At 44.7% G+C, this 6,158-nt stretch overlaps 1 protein-coding gene across 3 annotated transcripts in view; it reads left to right on the top strand.

Annotated features, from left to right (window-relative positions):
* The first annotated feature begins 1,624 nt into the window (after nucleotides 1-1,624).
* Nucleotides 1,625-6,158, top strand: part of TSPAN8 (tetraspanin 8) — a 38,813-nt gene continuing 34,279 nt past the window's right edge. For all 3 annotated transcript variants that reach the window (XM_005884116.2, XM_014531682.1, XM_014531680.1), the window contains exon 1: nucleotides 1,625-1,649. The gene's annotated coding sequence lies outside the window, so the exon portion shown is untranslated. The remainder of the gene's footprint in view (nucleotides 1,650-6,158) is intronic.

Raw genomic sequence — 6,158 nt, 5'->3', positions numbered from 1 at the left:
CAACATGCCCTGGTGCCCTCCCGCAGTCCCTCCCTGGCTGGCCAAGCTCCTGTGCCCCTCCCCAGCCCTGATTGTGCACCTCTTGAAATCCAGGACTTCTCAGGGGATGTTGGAGAGCCGGTTTTGGCTCGATTCCGCAGGCCAGGTCGAGGAACTCCACTGATACACAAATTTGTGCACTGGGCCTCTAGTCTATAAATAAAAACTTCCTCTTGGAGGGATTTGGTAGTGATTTGGCAAACATTGGATAAGTGTGGTAGCCCCCATGGCTGTCACAAGCAAGGAGCCTCTCTGTGTTGTTCTGTGTCTTCATTCTCTCTCTCACCCTGTCCTTCCATCCCTCTCACCTTCTCAAATTGAGTTTCAATTCAAATGGAAAATTACCATGGTAGAGCTATAGAAGTATTGTGGATCAGATCCTAAAGGCTGAAGCCTCTCATCTGAATCATAAAACCCTTTCTGGTTTTACAACATTTCCAAATGATCAAATGAGTAGAAAGAATGGTTTTCCATCTTATCTCTTCCTCGAACACACACATGGACAATATTTGGGAGGAATGAAAGTGTGAAACTTTTGTATCATACCCTTTAACCTTGCTGTGGCAGGCTCTGACTTCACATTTCTTTGACCATATCTCTCCCAAGACCCTGTTGTCATATAGTACCTCACAGAAAAATGTGGATATTTGCAATTTCAAATGTGAATAACTTTGTCTGACATCCAAGTGGCAACACGCTTTCTTTCATCATCATATGTATATACTAGAGGCCCGGTGCACGAAATTCGTGCGCGCGCGTGTGTGTGTGTGTGTGTGTGTGTGTGTGTGTGTGTGGTCTCTCAGCCCAGCCTGCACCCTCTCGCAATGCGGGACCTTTCGGGGAATGTCCGACTGCCGGTTTAGGCCCTGCGGATTGGGCCTAAACCAGCAGTTAGACATCCCTCTCACAATCCAGGACCACTGGCTCCTAACTGCTTGTCTGCCTGCCTTATCACCCCTACCCACTTGCCTGACTGCCTGATCACCCCTAACCACTTGCCTGCCTTCCTGATTGCCCCTAACTGCCTCTGCCTGCCTGCCTGATCACCCCTAACCACTCTGCCTGCCTGCCTGATCACCCCTAACGCTTCTGCCTGCCTGCCTGATTTCCCCTAACACTTCTGCCTGCCTGCCTGATCACCCCTAACCACTTGCCTGCCTGCCTGATTGCCCCTAACCACTCCCTGGGGGGTAGGGCCAGCCTGGGTGAGGGGCCATGGTGTTCTGCACTTTCCTACCAGGAATGTTTTAATAGGCAGTCTCCAAAAATTTGAACTGGAAAACCTAAAAGTAGAGTGCTCAGATTTCAGGCATCAGGTGCTATTAGCAGGATTTCTATCCCAATTAAACTTTAATTCTGAGCTCTCAACAGCCTGGACAACTGCCCTTCACTATCTCCAAAGTTTCTTATTCATCACTATCTCATTTTCCTCCACTTCACTTCAAACCAAGGTAACAAATGAAACCTTTAATTCTGATCTTCCTCACCACAAGGAAACTGCAAACCTCAATCGAAATAATTTCCCGCCAGAAGTTATGTCCAAACACTGGGAGACTGAGGAATATAGTGCTGACTATCTACATGCGCAATAACAGGCTCACGTTCTAGCGGTAGGCGTCCAGGCGTCCTCCACAATCCCACAATCCTCTGGTCACATACTTCCAGTTTTTCTAGTTCCTCCTTAAATGGTGTTTCCTTCAGTCGTGTTGCAACATCCAAGGTCTCTAGTTGGAGAGGATTTTTCTGTTCTTTGACGTTGATAGCTGTTTACTATTTGGAATCAGTGAAGTTTTGGGAGTACTGCCACACACTCATGAAACCACCACCCATTCAGTCTATGGCTGGCGCTGTCCCTGTTTGCAATGAGAAAGGTGCCGTGCTGAGCCATTTTCCAATTGGATCTTCTTCTTCCTTCCCCAGCACACTCCAAACCTACTCCGGGCCGACCACCCCAACCCTGCAGACCTTTAAGACCAGCCCTGCTATTTCTTCAACTTTCCCCCATCAAACTCGTACCTTATTGTGTTGCCTAGTAGCGCCCCTAACCACTCCCTGGGGGGCAGGGCCAGCCTGGGCGAGGGGCCATGGTGTTCTGGTCTCTGGTCATTCTGGTCATTCCACCCTTTCGGTAGCTGACCTTTTATTATCTACTAGAGGCCTGGTGCATGAATTTGTGCACAGGTGGGGTCCAGCCGGCCTGCCCCAATTGCAGCTGATCGGGCTGGGCCGGTAGGGGGGTGGGGACGGGGGAGGTTGGCTGGCCGGCCCTACCCCCTGGTTGAACTCCCGGTAGAGGGGACAATTTGCATATTAGCCTTTTGTTATATAAGGATACTAATAAAAGGGTATTATGCTGATTAGACTGGATAGACTGGACGTCTTCCAGACATCATTCTAGATGTCCCTCCTGACAAAGCTGGGGCCTAGGCGAAGCCGCCCGAGGTCCTGGGTGCCTGCAGCCAGCCTGGGTGAAGCCGGCCGGGTCCTGGGTGCTTGCGGATAGCCGGAGGAGAGAAGCCTGGGTCCCTGGTGCAGGGGCCGAGGCAGAGGCAGTTAGGGGCGATCAGGCAGGCAGGCAGAGTGGTTAGGGGCGATCAGGCAGGCAGGCAGGCAAGCAGTTAGAAACCAGCAGTCCTGAATTGTGAGAGGGATGTCCCACAGGGATCGGGCCTAAACTAGCAGTCGGCCATCTCCTGAGGGGTCCCGGATTGCGAGAGGGTGCAGGTAGGCTGAGGGACCCTCCCTAACTAGCAGTCGGCCATCTCCTGAGGGGTCCCGGATTGGTCCCGGATTGCAAGAGGGTGCAGGTAGGCTGAGGGACCCTCCCCTGGGCATGAATTTCATGCATCAGGCCTCTGGTATAGGATAAAAGCCAAGTGACCAGAATGACCGGAATGACTGGAACAACCAGTCAGTATGACATGCACTCCGGCTGACCAACCAGCCAGATCGGGGGCAAGGCCAGCCAGCCAACCTCATGCAGCCCCTCCCCCCATGAATTCATGTACCAGGCCTCCAGTACATAAAATAATATTTTCTCTAAAACACATGATTTTTTTCAGTACCTACTCCACAGACAAATATATTGGGTAACTAGATTTTGGGAACAAAAGCTTCATTGTTATATTTTTGTTTCTGAAATCTAGTTACCCAATATATTTGTGTACATAGATCACAAAATCCCCCATGGGGCAAATATTTTTGTCTTGTTTTTTAAACTGCTATATCTCCAGCACCTAGTATATAGTGCCTTGAGTATAGTAGGCATTCAGTACATTTGTTGAATGAATTATTGGGTGTATCTAGTAGAAGGAAACATGATGTCATGATGAAAATGTAAACCACTATATATGCCTGCTTTCTAGTTCAAGTCTCAAAGATAAGCCTGATTTGCTTGTGACTTAGAGAAAATGCCAGTTTGCATAGGGTATCTGATGGTTCTATTCATGCTCTTTACTCTGAGCACAAGGAGTCTCTCTCTCTCTTTTTCCTGTCAGGGTTCCCATACTGCTATCAAAACCCAGTTTAATAAGACTGCCTCTTATAGAGTTTTCATGATTAATCAGACTTGAATCTTCATCCTGCTTTTCCTAGTGCATTCCCTATGAGTGATAGTAATTGACATGATGGAAGCATTAAGAAAACTTTATCTAAATTTATTGAAACTCTCCTTCTGCTCCTTCCTTCAGTAGTTATTTCTTGTGATATCCCACTCTCCATTGCCTCTCCTTCCTGGCCTGGTCTTTCCCTGGGTCTAAGATTTATTATTAACACTCTCCAATCCCTCCCTACTATAACCTTCTACTGTTAAATATCTGTTAAGACAATTTCTCAAGACAAGTTGATAACTGACTCACAATCTTAGAACTTAACTCAAGAAATAGTTGATGCAAGGCCACTGATCTGATCACCATGAGGCCTCCTTTCTGGAAAGCGCTCTGACAATAACCAGTGTTGTGAACTTGGGCTACTCAATCCCTCTGAGCTTCCTTTCTCATGTATAAAGAGTGAGGGTTGGTCTAGGTTAGTGTTTCTATAAGTAAGTGCTGTAACACTGGTCCAAGAATATATTTTTCAAAAATATGTTCTGAGGTCACATTTGTTTGGAAATCGCTATGTACTTTGTCACCTTCTTAACGATTAGCAAGTTAAGGTTTTGACAAGTCCTGAATTAAGAAACTATTTTTCTTTACCTGATATTTACTTCTTTTTATGGGGGAGGGCTAACATGTTGGTAGTTCCATATAACTCTATGAAGGAGTCCCTAGTTGAACTTTCTGGGAATCTTGGCTGCAGTTATATATTCCTTCATCTCCAATGTCAGCTGATGTCAGTATAGAGATAAGTAGGTCAGGATTTTGGTCTTTCAGGCATAAAAGATCAAATTGGGCAGAGAGAAAAATCAGTGTTATAAGGGATGTCAATTTTAGACTAAAGGTTTTTTTGTGTTTTTTTTCCCCAAATTATAATGGGCATGAGTATTGAGAAACAAGGTTTTCCCAGAGTAGGTAAGGAAGCGCCACAGGTGAAGTATCATTTGAACTGAGCACTGAGGAGTGTTTGTAATAACTCACCAGGTGGAGAAAGTGGGAAAGAATATTCCAGGCAGAAGGAATGCCATGGCGCAGAGGGATAAAATACCAACGTATGTTCTAGTCCTGTGAAACACTTTTGTGGTTCTGGAGCCAAGGAGTGGAGGCTGCCTGGGGAGAAAGGAGCAGGACGAAGTTCCGGGAGATGGGTAGGGGTCTGCATGCCATGTGCTTTCACTGTCACTCTGAGCCTGAAATTTATCCAGTAGGTAACAGGAAAGCATCCTTCACTTGGTTTCTAATCAGGAAAATTACATGATCAATAAGTATTTTACAAAGAGAATTATGGAAAGCAAAAGAGAACATTCTAGAGTGCTGAGAGTAGAGAAATAGGATAGGGAAACTAATTATGATACTATTGAAATGGTTCACGTAAGAGATGACAAAAGGCTGAGTAATGATAGTGGTGAATGAATGAGGTGGAAGAAACAGATTTGGAGAAAATTTTAGAAGCTCAACAGATTGTGTGAAATGATAGGATATGAGACAAGAAAGAAGATGGAATGTAAAATGATTCTATGGTATTTAGCTTGGGCAAATGTGTCTTCTCAAACTTACTGGGATAAGAATTTAGGGGAGTGAACTGTTTCATATAGATTTTGAATTGGACTGGGGAATCTATTATATTGAGTACGTTTCCTTTAAAAACACATCCATTGATTTTTTAAAATAAATTTTTATTCATATTATTACAGTTGTTCCTCTTTCTTCCCCCCATAGCTCCCCTCTACCCGGTTCCCAAACCACCCTCTGCCCTTACCCCCCCCCACCACTGTCCTCATCCATAGGTGCACGATTTTTGTCCAGTCTCTTCCCGCATCCCCCACACCCCTTTCCCCCCCAAGAATAGTCAGTCCACTCCCTTTCTATGCCCCTGATTCTATTATAATCACCAGTTTATTCTGTTCATCAGATTATTTATTCACTTGATTTTTAGATTCACTTGTTGATAGATGTGTATTTGTTGTTCATAATTTGTATCTTTACCTTTTTCTTCTTCTTCCTCTTCTTAAAGGATACCTTTCAGCATTTCATATAATACTGGTTTGGTGGTGATGAACTCCTTTAGCTTTTCCTTATCTGTGAAGCTCTTTATCTGACCTTCAATTCTGAATGATAGCTTTGCTGGATAAAGTAATCTTGGTTGTAGGTTCTTGCTATTCATCACTTTGAATATTTCTTGCCACTCCCTTCTGGCCTGCAAAGTTTCTGTTGAGAAATCAGCTGACAGTCGTATGGGTACTCCCTTATAGGTAACTGACTTTTTTTCTCTTGCTGCTTTTAAGATTCTCTCTTTGTCTTTTGCTCTTGGCATTTTAATTATGATGTGTCTTGGTGTGGTCCTCTTTGGATTCCTTTTGTTTGGGGTTCTCTGCGCTTCCTGGACTTGGAAGTCTATTTCTTTCACCAAGTAGGGGAAGTTTTCTGTCATTATTTCTTCAAATAACTTTTCTCTTCTTTTCTTTTTTTAAAATATATTTTATTGATATTTAACAGAGAGGAAGGGAGAGGGATAGAGAGTTAGAA

The sequence above is a fragment of the Myotis brandtii genome, unplaced genomic scaffold (genome assembly GCF_000412655.1).
Source record: "Myotis brandtii unplaced genomic scaffold, ASM41265v1 scaffold82, whole genome shotgun sequence".
Classification (NCBI taxonomy): domain Eukaryota; kingdom Metazoa; phylum Chordata; class Mammalia; order Chiroptera; family Vespertilionidae; genus Myotis; species Myotis brandtii.
This window is presented reverse-complemented; position numbering and strand designations above follow the sequence as displayed.